This window comes from Lynx canadensis, chromosome A3 (assembly GCF_007474595.2).
Source record: "Lynx canadensis isolate LIC74 chromosome A3, mLynCan4.pri.v2, whole genome shotgun sequence".
NCBI lineage: Eukaryota > Metazoa > Chordata > Mammalia > Carnivora > Felidae > Lynx > Lynx canadensis.
Window position 1 is genome coordinate 8342546 of NC_044305.1, and position 18461 is coordinate 8361006.

An 18461-nucleotide genomic window follows, 5' to 3' on the forward strand; every position below is an offset into this window, starting at 1 on the left:
AGCCAGAGGTTTAACCGACTGAGCCGTGCAGGCATCCTGGCAGTTTCTTATACATACATTAAACACATACCTACTCTATGACCCAGGAATTCAACTCCTAGGTTATTTCCCCAAGGAAAATAAACATGCATGCCCTCCAAAAAGAATTACACAGATACGTCCACCGGAGCCTTATTCACAGTAGCCAAAAACTGGAAAAGAAATGATAAATATCCTTCAGCCACAAATAGATACACAAAGCACTGTACATCCACACAACGGCCCGGGGAATCATTTCAGAATGAACTAAGGGTGCACAAATAGAATGAATGAATCTCAAAAACATTATAATACTGAAAGAAGCCAGACACAAAGAGTATACATCTCGACTGGTTCCATTTTCACGAGGCTCTGACGCTGGCACGTCTGAGCGATGGGGCTAGAAATCAAAACCACAGAGGCGGGCGGGTTATTGCTGGAAAGAGGGATGAGGGATCGTACAAACACCGTGGAAGGTCCTCTACCAATTAGGACGGCGGTTACAAGGTGGTTACAAGGTGGTTACATTTGTTGAAACTCATAAAAGCATACTTGGAATCCTTATGATTTATTGTATGCAAATTGGACCCCGATTAATGATAATAATAATAACAATAATAATAATAATAATAATAAAGATAGGCTCCCCAAGGCTTTCAAAGAGAGGTCTGGAAGAACTGGCAGGGTTTCGTTGTGATGCTCCGTGAGTCACAGCATTAGAGAAGCGGTCTGATGGGGGCCCCTGGGGGAATGCGTAAGCCTCAATGTGTCCTTACCTGATCCGACTACGATAGAAAGAAGGATCATTCGTTTACGTTTCCAAGAGACACACAGGAAACAGCAACAAAATGTGCAGGTAAATTCCCTGCAGCTAGCTGGGGTCGTGGGGATTTAAGTTTGTTGGTAGGAGGAGGCTTGGATGCCATCCTGGAGTCAGATGGCAGGAAAAAGAGGAAAGATCCACGGGGAGCCTTCTGTAGGAGTCAGACCTCACACAGAAAGTTGTGAATCAGGTTCCTGGTGTTTATGCTGCATAAAAGCCAATAATTCCTTTGGTTGGAGAATTGCTCACAAGGCATCTGACTCTTTGATCGGGGAGACCGAGAAGACTTCTCTTGCTCAGATTGAATGTACCAGTGACAATAAAATACATCCGGGCGGAGAACCGTCCTGCTAGCCCTAGGCTAGGGGCAAAGTGGGGATCATGGAACATTGGATCTTTGTTTTGGGAGCTTCCCCCCTCCCCCCATATAACTCATCCTCCTGTTTTAGAATGCAACGTTCTTTTCCGTAAAGACAACAGAGTCTAAGTTATTTTAAAATTCCTCTGAAACCGACTGAGGCCCTGAGAACATGTTTTAATAATAGTTTGCATGTTTTCAGCGGCCCGTGCGCTTTAATTCTTGCTCAATGTGCTCCAATCCCATGACACAGATACTGTTTGCTCCATTTTACAGACAAGAGGATTGCGGCTCCCACTTGCTCACGGCGTGGCCGCTCCTCCCTCTACAGGCTTTCAGAGTTGAACCGAGTACGGTTTTTGAGGTGCCTGTAAGAAAACAGGGCGCGTGTCCCGTTCCCTTTTGCAAATAATCTAAAAATAATCTTTCCAGACTCAGCGTCCTGCTTCCTCCTGAACTTGGGTTTACAATTACTGGCCCCGAGTACTATTTGAGCTTTATTTGTGGGTCGAATGGGAAGAAAGGGGAGGCAGGCCGAACGCGAACAAGATGCATGCGTGTCCCAGGAAGGCTTTGTTTCTCTCTGGTTCCGAAGGAGAAACGTGCTGGGCGGGCTGAGTCACCGCACACGACAACAGAAAGCATGGTGACTCCGTGGCCTCGGTCCTGCCTGCAGAAATTGCAAGAGTTCACTTCCTTGCAGTTTTCCAGCCACCGTGTTAAATCATTGCTGCCAATTTGGGTATGACAGTTTTCCTAGTTTTGTTTGTATTAATTGGTCAACTTGCTTTGCTTTTGTTGTTCTTTAAGAACTACAAATATAAGGAGCAGCCTCATGTTGCTGTGCGTTTACGTTGTATAATGAAATACATATAGTAACATTCTGAGTCTATGAGATTTTTTTTTCTTTGAAATGGGTCTGAATATTCCCCATATTACAGAAGTCTGTCTGTCACCAGTACGGGGGCCCCACTGCTTTCTTTTAAGTGCGTAAATGTCTCGAATGTTTCCTAAAGAAATTTCAAAATCCCTAGTAGTCAAAGAAATGTAACAAAAACCAAATATGATTTCCTCTGTTATATCTGCAAGTTAAGTGTGTTTTAAGTTAAAAGCCCTGTGTTTCTTGGAAGAAACAAATATACCCCTCTATACAACGCAGGTAAAATATACATTAACACAACCTTTGATGGGAATGCAATTTGACAGCATGTATCATGAGCCTTAAAAATATGACAACTCTGGGGCGCCCGGGGGGCTCAGTCGGTTGAGCGTCCGACTTCGGCTCAGGTCATGATCTCACAGCTTGTGAGTTCGAGCCCCGCGTCCGGCTCTGTGCTGACGGCTCGGAGCCTGGAGCCCGCTTCCGATTCTGTGTCTCCCTCTCTCTCTGCTCCGAACCCACTCGCATTCTGTCTCTGTCTCTCTCAAAAATAAAAATAAACATTAAAAAAATATATATATGACAACTATGACTCCAGCATTCCATCCTGGGTAAATGACACGGGAAAGGAAAGAAGGAAGGGAGGGAAGGAAGGGAGGGTGAGAGAGAGGGGGACAGAGAAAAAATACAACCAGAAATTCTGACAACGGGAGATTGTTTAAATGGTCCCCCCTACAATATGATATAGTCCTTTTAAATGATGCTAGTGAAGAATATTGAACATCGTAATGGAAAAGTAGTCCCAAGTGTCAAAAGAAAAGCATGCCCCATCTTTTCTAGAGTGCATATGTTTTTAAATTTTTTTTAATGTTTATTTAATTTTGAGAGAGAGAGAGACAGAGCAGGAGTGGGAGAGGAGCAGAGAGAGAGAGACACACACACAGAATCCGAAACAGGCTCCAGGCTCAAAGCTGTCAGCACAGAGCCGGACGCGGGGCTCGAACCCATGAACTGTGAGATCATGACCTGAGCCCAAGTCAGACGCTTAAACGACTGAGCCGCCCAGGTGCCCGCAGAGTATATATGTTTTTAAATGCTCAGAAAAAAAAGACTGGATGATTCACAACACAATGTCGACACTGGTAACTGCTAAATGGCAACATTAGCCACGACTTTATTTTCCTCTTTTTGTTTTCAGATGAATACTGACCTCAGAGATCAGCATGGTGAATGAACCCCGGCGTAAAACAAATTGGGGCGAAGTTCTCCCCTGTGCCCGCTTCTCTGCGTGTCCTCGGAGCAGTTATTTAATCTTCCCGAATCTCTGTGTCCTCATCGATAAAATGGGGTGAAGTTTATGTCTACTTTAAAAAGCTGTATTAAATGAGATAACATGCATCCAGGGACTTAGCACTGAGATTGGCAAATATCCTGAGCTCGGTAAGTAGCATTTGCAATGAGCGAAGGCTGATAAAAATGTTTTCTTTTAATCAAGCGCATGTTTAAGTAAACATTTCTCAGTCTTCTAAGTGTGCTCACCAAACATTTAGCTTCCACTAGGAAGTTCTGCTAAGGGAGGGGAGAGAGAGGAGTAAATGTCCCAGCATGTTTTCCACTGGCCTTGTAATCCAAAGATGTTTCTTTGGAGCTCTGAAAGTCACCGGAAGCCTTTATTAATCATGGACTAGTGTTTCTTCACCAGGGGCAATTCTTCTTCCCAGGGGACCTCTGGCAACGTCTGCAGACGTGTTGGGCTTTCACAACAAGGTGTCTAGCGGGTAGAGACCCCGGATGCTGCTGAACGGCCTGTAACCCACAGGACGGCCCCCACCGCACAGAACGATCTGCCCCAGAGGTCAAGAGCGCCCCAGTTGAGAGGCTCTGCTCATGGCGTTAACGGCACACCATCTGATGATTGAAGGGGGGTGTGGCCAACTGAGCCTACTTCCTTATCACTTTTTGATCCACCATGTATATTTGTGGGTAGAGCTGGAGTGAAAACCTTTCAGAAGCACCTGCTCAGCCCCACCCCCTCCCGCCCCCGCCAGCCCCCACCGACCGTGATTTTCCCTGTTCGGCCCGGTTAGATGTCAAGCCTACTCTGCACAAAAATCTCAGGTTCGTTATCGGGGGTAAAAAGATGAAGCCCGTTTCTGTCTTTGGTCTTTTGAGACAAAGAAAGATGAGCTCATAAGCAGCTCGCGGAAACCCGGGGTGGCTAAGTGGGAGGCAGTCTGAATCTTGGAGTCTGGCCAATGTGAGTCAAAACTCAGTTTCCCTCACCTCCTCCCTCTGTGATCCTGAATAAGATTTTTTTTTTCGTTTACTTCTTCAAAAACTTAGTTTCCTTACCTGAAAAAATGGAGCCCACGGTACCAAGACTGAAGGGTTCCAAGAATTAGATGTAAATGACATACAAAGCCCAGAACCCAGGGCCAGGCACAGGCACACGGGCGGGGGGTGAGCCCTCAGGAAATGATGGCAATCACTGTAAGTGAAATGAAAGGAAGAGAAGAAGAAGAGAAAAGAGGAAACACTCTTGGCAGTTATTTTATTGAGTTGGTTTTTTTTTTTGTTTTTTTTTTGGTAAGTCCCTCAGAATGTCCATTGGAGCCTAATGCCTTCAGCCTGTAAGCCCGCAGCACAAAGATTGCAAAGCCAAGTTGCTGAACAAACCCGTTTCCAAATTACAAGTGCTCCTCAGTGCCAAGAAAGGAATTCACGGGGCAGCGTTTGCCAAGAAATCATTTATCAGATCAGAAGTCGATGTCACTGGTTCCTCAGCATCAAAACTCAGCTCCAAACCACAAAGCTGGAGAGCATTTTCTTTGTAACTGGTCTGACAGACACTCTCCCAGCCTTCATATGTAAAGAGAGCTCATAGATGAGTTTTTTTAAAGGCAACGCCCGTAAAAAGAAACCGGGGAGGCTAATAAATGAACGCACTGTAATGCTCAGCTCGTTAGTAAGGCAATTATACCCACTGCGCACCTCCGGGGGGAGGGGGGAGGGGGTGCTCGCACCCCAGTCTATTGGGGCTGCACTCCCAGAATCGTGTTGTTCACAGCCAGCGTGACCGTACTCGGTATTCCTGCTTAGAAAACAGCAACAGGGGCGCCTGGGTGGCGCAGTCGGTTAAGCGTCCGACTTCAGCCAGGTCACGATCTCACGGTCCGTGAGTTCGAGCCCTGCATCAGGCTCTGGGCTGATGGCTCAGAGCCTGGAGCCTGTTTCCGATTCTGTGTCTCCCTTTTTCTCTGCCCCTCCCCCGTTCATGCTCTGTCTCTCTCTGTCCCAAAAATAAATAAGCGTTGAAAAAAAAAAAAAAAAAGAAAATAGCAACAGCGATAAGAGTAATGAAAGTGAGAACAAGAACGTTGAAATATTTTTGTTAAAGTCTATGTATTGCGTGTGAGAAAGAGAGACAGAGAGCGTGCACGCACAGGGGAAGGGCAGAGAGAGAGGGAGAGAGAGAATCCCAAGCAGGCTCTGTACTGCCTGTATGGAACCCAACTCGCTTGAACTCGCAAATCGTGAGGTCAGGACCTGAGCCAAGATCAAGAGTCAGATGCTTAACGGACTGAACCACCCAGGCGCCCCGGGAGAGCATGCAACTCTTGATCTCAGGGTCATGAGTTCAAGCCCCACACTGGGCTCACTTAAAAAGGATATTTTGGGGTGCCGGGATGGCTCAGCCGGTTAAGCGTCTGACTCTTGATCTCGGCTCAGGCCATGATCTCATCGTTCATGAGATCGAGTCCCGAGTCAGGCTCTGCACTGACAGTGCAATGCTGCTGGGGATCCTCTCTCTCTCTCTCTCTCTCAAAACAAACAAACTAAAAAAAAAGCTTACATGCTTTCCTGACTAAGCCAGCCAGGCACCCCTGTTGTAATATTTGGTGGGATTTTTTTTTTATGTTTATTCATTTCTCAGAGAAAAGATGAGTGGGGGAGGAGCAGAGAGAGAGGAGGACAGAGGACCTGAAGCAGGCTCTGCACTGACAGCACTAAGCCCGAAGCAGGGCTCGAACTCACAAACTGTGAAATCATGACCTGAGCTGAAGTCAGACACTCAACCAACTAAGCCACCCAGGTGCCCCTATTTGGTGGGATTTTAACATTTATTTATTTTTGAGAGAGAGAGACAGAAAGACAGAGCATGAGCAGGGGAGGGGTAGAAAGAGAGGGAGACACAGAAGCAGAAGCAGGCTCCACGCTCTGAGCCATCAGCACAGAGCCCAATGCAGGGCTCGACCTCACAAACCATGAGATCATGACCTGAGCCGAAGTCGGACGCTTCACCGACCGAGCCACCCAGGCGCCCCAATACTTGGCGGAATTTTTAAAAATGATTTTATTGGTATGTACATAACGTACGGTAAACTGTGCATACTTAAAAGATAAAACTTGCTATATTCTGTCGTACGTATATGGACATATAGGAAACCATCACCCTCAATCAATTTAGTGAGTATATCCTTCATTCCCAAAAGTTTCCTTGTAATCCTTCCCTTCCCTCCTACCCCTCCAGTATAGGCAATCAAATCTGCTTTCTGTTGCTACAGATCAGTGTGTACTTTCTAGAGTTTTATACAAATGGAATCAAATAATATATGCTCTTTTCTGTCTAGCACCTTTCAGCATAATGATTTTGAGATTCATCCAATCTTATCACATTCATCAGTTGACGGGCATGTGAGTTATTTTCAGTTCGGGGCTATTGCAATTAAAGCCACTATAAATGTTTATGCTCGCCTAGTTATAGACGTATATTTCGTCTTCTCTAGGGTAAACGCCTAAGGGTAAACGGGCTGGATCTTAGATTAGGTGTATGTTTAACATTGTAAGAAACCGGCAAACTATTTTCCGAAGTGGTTGTACTCTTTTGCGTTCCTACCGGTGGTGAAGGAGTGTTTCGGTTCTACATTTTTGCCAACCCTTGGTAAGGTCAGTATTTTAATTTTAGCAGAGAAGATCATAACTAATAAAGTAATATAACAGTGAGGATATTTTTAACTGTAAAGCTGATAGAAGAAAATCATCATTGTTAACACCCAGCGTTGGCAAGGGTACAGAGGAAAGTACTCTTGGTTTTTGTTCGGTTTTTTAAATTCATTTATTTATTTTAAAAGAGAGAGACAAGAGAGCAATCAGGGGAGGGGCAGAGAGAGAGATTGGGAGAGAATCCCAAGCAGGATCCTGGCTGTCGGCACAGAGCCCGATGTGAGGCTCGGACTCACGAACCGTGAGATCATGACCTGAGCGGAAACCAAGGGCCAGACGCTTAACAGACAGAGCCCCCCGGGCACCCCAGTACTCTTGTTACTGAGGGTGGAAATGAAAATTAGCATCGTTTTCTGGGAGCCAGGGTGTGCGTTGTGTCTGGACTCACAGTGTGTGTCTTGAAACCTCTCGTTTTATTTTATTGAACAATTCCCCTTCTGAAGATGTATCCTGAAGACGTAAAACCCCTTGCAAACACACACCGGAGCCCTGCTGTCGGCGGCAGGAGGTTCTGCATCCATTAGTTTCCTCGAGAAGCAACAAAAATACCGAAAGAGAGAGCTGAGAGCTGGCAGTCCACAGGCTGGACCTTCAGATCTGAGTTCTTAGACCCTCAAACGGTTTTAAGTTTGTGGAATTTCTTGCCGGCGTTTCAAAATGAGGCGCTGTCACAGAAAAATCTATTTTCCGGGGATTTTTGACAAAGTAGAAGATCGGACACACCCAGGGCCCACACGAAAACAAAAAGCTGGGTGAAGTGACTTTCTGCGCCAGCCGAATTCGCAGAATTTATCGCACTGTCGTGCAAACTGTGCCTTGGCTTGTCTCTTGTGCGTTGAGTACCCTTTGAAGGTAGACCCTAGGATTTGTTCTTCTCCCCCTGACCCCGCCCAGTGCCCGACACGAAGAACAGATATTTGCCGAAAAACGAATGGCTGGGGCCCCTGGGTGGCTCAGTCGGTTGAGCATCCGACTTCAGCCCGGGTCGTGATTTTGCGGTTCGTGGGTTCGAGCCCCACATCGGGCTCTGTGCCGACAGCTCGGAGCCTGGAGCCTGCGTCCGAGTCTGTGTCTCCCTCTCTCTCTGCCCCTCCCCTGCACATGCTCTCCCTCTGTCTCTCTCAGAAATAAATAAACATCGGGAAAAAAAAAAGAAAGGATCTCAGCCCTAGGGGCATCTGAGGCCAGGCAGTTCTTTGCTATGGGGGGCTGGCCTGTGCCTCGTAAGATCTCTGGCCTCCCCCCTCCGCATGCCAGCGGCCCCCCTCCCTCAGCTGTGACCACCAAAACTGTCTCCAGATATTGCCAAACGTCCCCGAGAGTTCAACTCCTCCCCAGCTGAGAACCACTGGCCCAGAACATCTCTGGAAGAACATACTAGAAACCTGTAACTGTGGTGTGACCAAGAGAGGAAGGGAAACTTCATTTTCACCTGTTCCAACTTTTGACTCTTAAAACATAAACATTACCAAAGTTCGGCTTACGTTTTTTTTCCCGGTGTCCAGATACCTTCAAAACGGAAGCCACTTTTTAAACACTGAAATATACCACCTTGTGTAAGTTTAAGGCGTGCAACATTTCGACATGATAAATGCATATATGGCATGTGTGACTGCCATGGTGGCCTTAGCTAACACCTGTATCACGACCCGTAATTGAGGCTTCTTTTTTTGTGGTGGGATAATTAACACCCAGTCTCTAAGGAAGCTTGATGTTTCTAACAGTGTTGTTTTCTATAATCACCTCCCTGTGCATTAGACCTCCAGGATTTACTTCTCTAGCAGTTGTAAGTTTGTAATGGTAAAGAACGTCTCCCGTTTCACCATACCCCCAGCCCCCGGTCACCACCATTCCACTCTCCAAAACAGAAACCCCTTAAGAAAATATAAAAACTTCTAAGATACACGGGCAAGGAACTTCCTTGTGTCTTTTTAGTTTGTCTTTTTAAAAAAAAGAATTGTTTTTAAGGTTTATTTCTTTATTTTGAGACAGGGAGAGAACAAGGCGGGGAGGGGCAGAGAGAGAGAGAATCCCAAGCAGGCTCCGAGCCGTCAGCACAGAGCCCCACACGGGGCTCGATCTCATGGACCGGGAGATCAAGACCTGAGCCAGAATCGGGAGTTGGAGGCTTAACCGACTGAGCCACCCAGGCGCCCCTTTAGCCTCTTTTTAAAAATAACAGAATTGGGGCGCCTGGGTGGCGCAGTCGGTTAAGCGTCCGACTTCAGCCAGGTCACGATCTCGCCGTCCGTGAGTTCGAGCCCCGCGTCAGGCTCTGGGCTGATGGCTCAGAGCCTGGAGCCTGTTTCCGATTCTGTGTCTCCCTCTCTCTCTGCCCCTCCCCCGTTCATGCTCTGTCTCTCTCTGTCCCAAAAATAAATAAAACGTTGAAAAAAAATTTTTTTTTAAATAACAGAATCGATCACGGATTACGTGAGCTCCTCCGATTTGCCCCATTTTGCCGGGTGGGAAATGGAATCTCAAAAAGGAAGAAGTCCTACGCCCGTCCAATCAGTGACCGCTCTGCAGCTAGCGCCCAGAGGCCCTGAGACCCGGCCTTCACTGCCATTTCAGATGTGTGTCCGCTGTTGAAAGCGGATCTTTCCAAGGGAGTAGAAGCTCAAGAAGGCACCGCCCGGGGCCCTGAAGTAAAGCCACAGCAACTTCCACTCAACACGTGTTCATCTTTGCTCCAGGGCCGTTGAAGTTGTGCAGTGGAGGCTCCCGTGCCGCCCTGAGCCCTGACGTGTGCCTAGTCCTAGCTGAAAACTTTGCCTCTCATCTCAAGGGTTTTTGTGTTGTGTTTGTGTTGCGTTGTGTTTTTGAATCGCCAGTTTTTATTTACAAGAGGGCCACAGTCTCTGTTTACCTGCTGATTATGTTCTTGGCGTGAATTATCTATGAATCGCAAGCAGTATTTGTAAGTGCTTCTACCTACAATCGTGTCGTCACAGAAACCCTACGAGAGAACTAGGAACAAATTTTGCAGATGAAGACGTAACTCCGGGGAGGTGCATTCACTTACTTGCCCACCATCACACATGCTGGAGCCACGTTCAGAAACCAAGATCAACTGAGCCTTTACTCTTTCAGACCCTTCATAGAAGTCTTCAACTTGCCAATAAAAATCCTATAAAAACCAAAAGTAATTCCCCAGTCAAGGAGTTAAATTCTTAATTGAGAACATACTAGTGGAAAGTGTTTATCCAAGGGATACCAGCGTGCTGTTTCGAAGGGACACATGCACCCCAGTGTTTATAGCAGCACAATCGACAGTAGCCAAAGTATGGAAAGAGCCCAAATGTCCATCGACGGATGAATGGAGAAAGAAGATGTCGTCTGTATATACAATGGAGTATTACTCGGCCATCAGAAAGAATGAAATCTTGCCATTTGCAACTACGTGGATGGAACTGAAGGGTATTCCGCTAAGTGAAATTAGTCAGTCGGAGAAAGACAAATATCACATGCCTTCATTCATACGAGGACTTTAAGAGACAAAACAGATGAACACAAGGGAGGGGAAGCAAAAAGAATATAAAAACAGGGCGGGGGACAAAACAGAAGAGACTCTTAAATATGGAGAACAAACAGAGGGTTGCTGGAGGGGTTGTGGGAGGGGGGATGGGCTCAATGGGGAAGGGGCACTAAGGAATCTACTCCTGAAATCATTGTTACACTCAAGGCTAACTAACTTGGATGCCAATTAAAAAATAAATTATTAAAAAAAAAAAAAAAGAACGTCCTAGTGAATAAGATAAGACAGCAGAGCCTGTGACAGCATGCCAGACATACAATAAATGCCACTTAACTGTTAACCATTATGATGAGTCACATAGCTTCAAATATTTTTTTAAAAATAGTATAGTATTGAAGATAGCTTCCATTGGTCATGTACAGCAAGATGAACCCATCTGCCTGTATTACGTGGCTGCACCACGTTTTTTTCTTTTTTTTTTTTTTTTTAATATTTGGTTGGTTTCTGGCATTTCCAACTGGGGACATTTCACGTGAATAACCCAACGTATGGCGTCTGTTGGAAAACTGGCGCCTCTGGGCTGGGGTTATGGAACCACTGCCCCCGTAAGACAGCGCAGGGCCTCCCCGTTTACCGCAGACTCTCCACCCGCCTGAAGTAAGGCCTGTGGGTTTGCCATTTGTCACTGGTGGTTACGAAGGAGGGCTCCGGAGTGAAATGAGGAGTCTCAGTTCTTTGCAGTGCTGCTGCCCAGCTGGGTGACCTAGAGCAAATAATTTTACCTTTCTAGGTCCACCTCCCGGAACTGTGGTGACAAAATAAAACCATCTGCCTAAAAGCATGGAGCTCGGGGCCCAAGGCGTGGACGGCTTTCAATAAAGGTCAGCTCTTTGCATCACTAGGCGTGGGAAGCAGAAGAATGGCCTCCTGAAGGTGTCCCCATCCTAATCCTGGAACCCGTGCCTAGGGTACCTTGTATGGCAGAAGAAATGCTGTAGATGTGATTAAGGGAAGGGTTTTTATTTATTCATTCATTCATTCACTCATTCATTTTGCTTCAAGAAAGCTTTCTTTCTGAATGCTTGTTTTTACTGATTGATTGATTATTAAATCTATTTATTCCTATTTCTTTCACACGGCAAGCAGGGGAGGGTCAGAGAAAGAGGGAGACAGAATCCCAAGCAGGTTCCGTTCCATCAGGGCAGAGCCCCGCGTGGGGCTTGAACTCACGAACTGTGAGATCGTGACCTGAGCCGAAATCAAGAGTCAAACGCCTAACCGACTGAGCCACCCAGGCGCCCCGAGTTGAGGATTTTTAAATGGAGAGATTATCTTTAATGATCCAGATGGGTCCACTGTAACCACAGGGTCCTTGCGAGTGAAAGAGGGAGGCCGGAGGTCAGTGCCAGAGGAGTGTGAGACAAGAGGGGTTGCAGCGAGGGGCATGCAGACAGAGGAAGGGGCCGCCAGTCAAAGAATGCACTTGGTCTCTAGAAGCAGGAAAAGCCAAGGAAGTGGGTTCTCCTCTAGAGCCTCCAGAGGGACACAGCTCTGCCAACACCTTGGCCTTAGCCCAGTAAGGCCCCTTGGGGGTCTCCGACTTCCGGAATCATAAAAGAATACATTTTTCCTGTCGTAAGTCACTAATTTCGTGGCCATTTCTTACAGCAGCAAGAGGAAACTCTACACGAGGCCGTCTCGTCCTCACTGCAATTCCATACGGTCTATTGTCCGCATCCTACAGAAGAAGTGGGGTCGGTAAAGGTTAAGAACATTGCCCCAAGTAGAAAGTGGCAGAGCCCAGAATCAATTCCAGGTCCTCCTGAAACCCAAGCCCGGCCCAACCCAAGTGACTCCCAGTTCTCTGGTCATTCAGCTTCTATTTGAATGATCCCAGAAACAGAAATATCCTTCCTTCCCGAGGCTACTCTTTCAACGGCTGGACAGGATTTACCATGATGTCTTCTGCCCACTGAGCTACTTTCTACGGCACTCGGAAGGAGTTAAGGCGCTTTCAGTTACAAACGCAGAAACCCAGTGGACCTAGCGTAAGTAAGAAGGGGACATTTATAACAAGGACATAGGATATCGCGTGAAGCCCATGTCCAGGAAGGCAGTTAGGCTTTAGGGAGAACTGAAACCAAGAAATGGGAAGCTGGAAAGAATCCGGCCAGGCAAGACCTGCTGTCTTCCACCTCTGCTTCTCGGCATGGCTGCCTCATTCTTTTCTCTCCGTAGATCGATTTTCTCGGCTACTCCGTTGTCGTGTTGGCACATGGCCGCTCAGGTGCCCCAGATTGACACACTACAGGTCCAATTCTATGGACAGACTGCCTGGTAGTACCTCAAGGTAAATCTCAAATTCCCCAGAGACAGAATCCGATACCTCTGGCTTCCAGCAGGCCTCCCTCCCTTGTCCGATCAGCTGTCAGCAGGAAGGCAGGATTGTGATGACCAAACATGGCTGCCAGGGACTTCCCACTTGCAACTGTGGGCTTGGGTGCAAGGGGGAGGGGTGGGGAAAGTATGAGCTGAGCTGATGCCCTCAAAATGGAGTACCTCCCATTTATCTCCCTAAGGTTCCCCCCCACACACCCTCCCCCAAAAAACCCAATAAAGATAGCAAAGCAGCTTCAGAGCTTTTGAAAAGCTCTTTCTTCCCTTGTGGTCATCTCCTTTCCTGGGAACCATCCGTAGAACCTTCAGGCATTTCCTCAGTATGACAGTTCCCAGATTACTCAACAACCTGACTATGCCCCCAGCTCCCCCTCAGCCTACACAACTTCGGCAACATCTCCACTCAAACGTGTGATTTGTCTCCATAACTAACGTTGCTTCTTCAAATGTGGGCTGCCTAGCTCATTTCAGTTGTTTTCTTGCTTTACCTTCCTTGAACCCACAAGGCGTATACCGACTCCGTTAATGCAGGCTAAGACTGTTTCCTTGTCAGCTGTATACATCTGGCTCAAATTGAGTTTGTGGCCAGCTAGAAGCCCCAGATCTACTTCCCAGGAACTGCTGTCTGGCCAAGTCTCCCAATTCCCAGACTTAAATAATTGATGCCAGAATCCACATCAATCCCTGGTAAATATTCTCTTGTTTCCTCCAAATCCTTTATTTGACTCTACGGAGACCACTGTGAACCTTGATCCCCTCATACCAGTTTGTCTGTGTCCTAGAAATTTCACCTGTATACCTTAATGGTTTAGTCTCGAAACGAGATCCCAACTAGACCAAAGACATACCAATGGACAGTTCCTAAGCTGCCATGGGCTCCACTAATCAACATCAAATACACCGAAAATACGCTGCAAGCATTTTGGGATCTTTTATTCCTGGAACGAGAAGGGTGGCAGCCCAAATTCCTCAAATATTTTTGACGTTTAAATTTTATAACGACAGAAAAGATCCAGCATGATTATAATCCAGGGCATCAAGAATATGGGAAAAACTCTGGAAGTCTTTCATTAAAATGAATCATGATAATTATTGAATTTACTTCTCACAGCAACCCAGGAATATTCATATTTCCATTTTATAGGTATGTAACCAAGGTTACACAGAAACAAGTAACCTTGAGATGGGAAGGCAAGCTGTTGATTCATAGCTTCAGTGCTTAATCCCAACCCTAGCGGTGGGCAGGGTCAGTTTTTCCTGTAAAGGGTCAGACAGCAAATATTTTAGGCTTGGGGGACCATACGGTCTCTGCCTTTGCAGAGTTGTAGGCAATACTTTAACAAAGGGGTCTGACTGTGTTCACATAAAACTTTATTTACAAACACAGGCGGTATGCCTCATCTGGCCCTCAGACTGTAGTCTGCCAACCCATGCGAGGGTGTTCTTCCTCCCCAACCTGCCTGGCAAAATCCTGCTCAAATATGCAGCCCCCACATGACCATTAAGTTACTAAACTGGACATAAATGGGATTCGGCCCGTGGGTCATAGCTTGCTGGCCCATCTCAGCCATCATGCCTTCTGACTTGGTAGGTTAATGCATCTCACTGAAGAACCTTGAGTCAGTGCCTTATGTAGGTCATAGCCAAAGCCAGCAAGACTGACACATGTCAAAATGCATAAAGATTCACCAATCTATGTAACACTGCCCTGCACGGCAGTAATTCCTTATGAGGCTATTTGTTTTAATACCTTTTTCCACGAGTCCCCAAATAAATTTGTAGCCATCCAACACACACACACACACACACACACACACACACACACACCATGATCTGAGCCCAGCATATGATCTCAGCTTCTTCGTGGCCATGCTGTTCTCCTCTGGCCAGAACGTTTTAGCATTCCCTCACGCACACCTAAGTGCTGCACTGAGCCTGAGTCCTGAGTCACACGCGTTAAAAAAAAAAAAGTGTTCCACTGGAAATTAGCATGCAAGCAAGCGGCAAGGAAATGGCCCGGGAAGCAGAGTGAAGAAGCTTGATTCAGGCACGATGGATGTCCTACGGCAGACGTAACCAACCAAGGCACCCGGGAGAGAAGTCACCTGCAATTTTGAAAAGCAGGTGGAAGAAATCAGGACCAGAGCCCTACTAGGAATTTGAGCAGCTTGAAAAGAGCCAAGCAGGCCTTTCATGCCGATCGAGAGAAAGCTACCATTTCCAGAGACAGGTCCTCTTGCTCACAGGCAATGCAAGCCCTCCCAACATGGGCTGGGCACTTGGCAGGAAGGGCTATCATACAAGCGTGTGGCCGGCTTACCCTTAACATTTCCCGGTGTAGACAGCTTTCAGGCAAACTGGTGGGTTGCTTTAACCTTTAGAAAAAGAGAAAATACAAACAGTAAAAATGAGCTGGTTCTAATGACATAGAAAGACACGTGTGACAATAACAGAAGCCTAGACATCTTTCGGCAGGTTTACTCATATTTTTTTTGAACGCTAACGTAAGATTTATTTGTTGCCCAACAGCCTTTAACAGATGTACCATGGCAGAGCGCTTAAAAAAAAACAGGGGGTGGGGCCCCCGGGTGGCGCCTTCAGTTAAGCGTCCAACTCTTGGTTTCGGCCCAGGTCACGGTCTCACGGTTCATGAGACCGAACCCCAGCGCAGAGCCTGCTCGGGATTCTCTTTCCCTCTCTCTCTGCCCCTCCCGGCTCACGCGCACACGTGTCTCTCCGATAGGTTCGGGAAAATAATGGACACCGAGGTTCTTCGTGTCAGCACTGTTCATCACAGACAAGAAAGAAACAACCCAAATACCCTGCAACAGAAAACTGGTTGAATACATTTGACTGTGATCCTAAGTGGAATATTCTGCAGCTCTAAAAAAGAAGGAAGGAGCCACTGGCGGCTCATTCGGTGAAGCGTCCAACTCTTAGTTTCAGCTCAGGTCACAATCTCACGGTTTGTGAGTTCGAGCCCCACGTCAGGCTGTGTGCTGACCGTGCAGATTCTCTCTCTCCCTCCCTGTCTGCCCTTCCCCACTCTCTCTCTCTCTCAAAATAAATAAATGAACTTAAAAAAAAATTTTTTTTTAATAAAAAACAATTTTAAATAATAAAACCTTAAAAAAACAGGGGCGCCTGGGTGGCTCAGTCGGTTGGGCATCTGACTTCGGCTCAGGTCACGATCTCACGGTCCGTGAGTTCGAGCCCCGCGTCGGGCTCTGTGCTGGCGGCTCGGAGCCTGGATGAAGCCTGCTTCGGATTCTCTGTCTCCCTCTCTCTCGTCCCCTCCCCTGCTCATACTCTGCCTTTCTCCGTCTCTCAGAAATAAAGAAATGTTAAAAAAAAATTTTTTTTTAATCTGAAAAAAACAAAAACGAAGAGACAGCTCTGAAGGACACCCAGCAAACTCATCAAAAGGAATCAGAGGATGGGTCCGATGGAAACAGGAATGGGTCTTCTCACTATATTCCTCTTTATACTGTTTTCTTTTCAAACCATGTGGATGTGACAACTATTCCAAAGCTTGAATTGTTTTAAAGAGCTAGCAACGTGTTTACAACCACAATAATTCTCTCTGTAAGAGGGTGTTGCTACCAGATGTCAAAACACTATTTTTATTTCTCGGCACTAGGTACAAAGTAGATGAAATCCACTGAATAAGGTACTGAGAATGGTCTCTCCTGCACAGAATGTAGGGTAAATTGAGGCCATTGATGGTGGCACTCCGTGGTGCTTGATAAGGAGAGGCCTAGAAAGCATTATCGTATTGGCTGCGTGTTCATGTGGCCTGAAGCAAAGAGATTGAACTTAGATGTCTGACCCCCTTGGGTGGCCTCCAGCTCCAACACCTGTCGGCTGTGTCCCCAGGCAGGTCACGCGGGTTCCGGGGCCTCCGCAGCTCTGTGTGGTGGAGACGGGATCACCCACCGTACCGGGTAGGAACGCTCTTTCGCTCCGACAAGTAAACTCCTACCTACTCATTCCTGTGCCGGGCGTTGTTTTAGGCCAAGGTAAGACTTCAGATTCTAGACCAGCGTGTCTCCAACGAGACCAGTTTTGCCCCCCAGAGGACATTTGGCAGTGTCTGGGGACATTTTTAGTTGTCACAAGTTGGGGAGGGGGGTTGAGTGGGGGGCACAGGAGAAGTGCCACTGGGATCTAGTGGGAGGACCTAGCGGGCCACGCAAGCAGCTAAACACCCCACGATACACAGGACGGTCCCTCCAACGAAAAGTTAGCCCACGCCCCATGTCAGTAGGGCTGAGGCTCAGAGCTCGCTCCAGCCCGTTCTAGAAGGAAATAGAGAAAACGAAGCCAGAATAAACAAATAAACGGCAATGCCACGTGTTGTTCGGTGCTCTGGGACAGAATGACCAGGGCAGCTGTTTGAGCTGGGGCAGGGACAGGCCGTGCCAGAGAAGGCTCTCGGAGGACAGGCCAGTGTTGCTGACGGCTAACAGGTACTAGGGAGCCCGGCAAGCTAGTGTCTGGGACAAGGGCTCTTGAGGCTCAAAGAAAAGCAAGGGCAAAGGCCCTGAGGCCAAGACAAGTCTGACTTGTCCAGGAGAGAGGAGGGGAGTGTGGCTCCAAGCGGGAACAGGGGTGGCTGGAATCCATGTGTTGAGGGAGCAAGGGCCAGACCTCCTGGAGAGAAATTTTCATTTTTGCCTGAAGTACAATGGGGACCCATGGAAAGGTTTTCAACCCTGAGCTGGCATGATCTGCTGTGCGTTTTTCAGAGCCGTTAGGGATGCTCTGTGAGCGATGGATCGAGGAGAGTCAGCACGAAGCAGGTAGGTTGAGAGCGGATCGCGGTAGTGGGAGTGGAGTGGGGGGGGGACACATTTTTGCAGGTAGAACCCGCTAGACGCTGTCGAGAACTGGAGAATTAAGTGGATAGCTCAGATCCAGCAAGTCACATACGGGAGAAGCCCATAAACACGAGCTCCAATGAACAAAAGGAGACTTTTTTTTTAAAATGTTTACTTATTTAAAGAGAGAGAAAGAACAGGGGGAGGCAGAGGGAGAGGGAGAGAGAGAGAATCCCAAGCAGGCTCCACACCGTCCGCGCAGAGCCCAACATGGGGCTCGAACCCACAAACCGTGAGATGGTGACCTGAGCCAAAATCAAGAGTCGGAGGCTTACCCGACTGAGCCACCACCCAGGCGCCCCAAACAAAAGGAGGGTTAATCCCTCAGTTTGAAAATTAAAACTTAGTGAAAATTGCAGTGACAAACGCACCTTCAGATACCCACTTCTGCCCAGTGGCCCCAGGGTGCTGACGGGTCAGGTGAGCTGACAATTTTGACTTGGAAAGTGCCGGGAGAAGGACACTGAGGGTGAATACCGGGGAAAACAAGAAATCTACGAAAGCACCAAAAATGCCCATCTCTGGCAAGTTACAAGGGATAGCTGATGTGCTGAAAACGAAGGAACTATTTCAAGCAAGAAGCTTCTGGAAAACGTGGGTCTCTGCTTAGGAGTCCGGCGCTG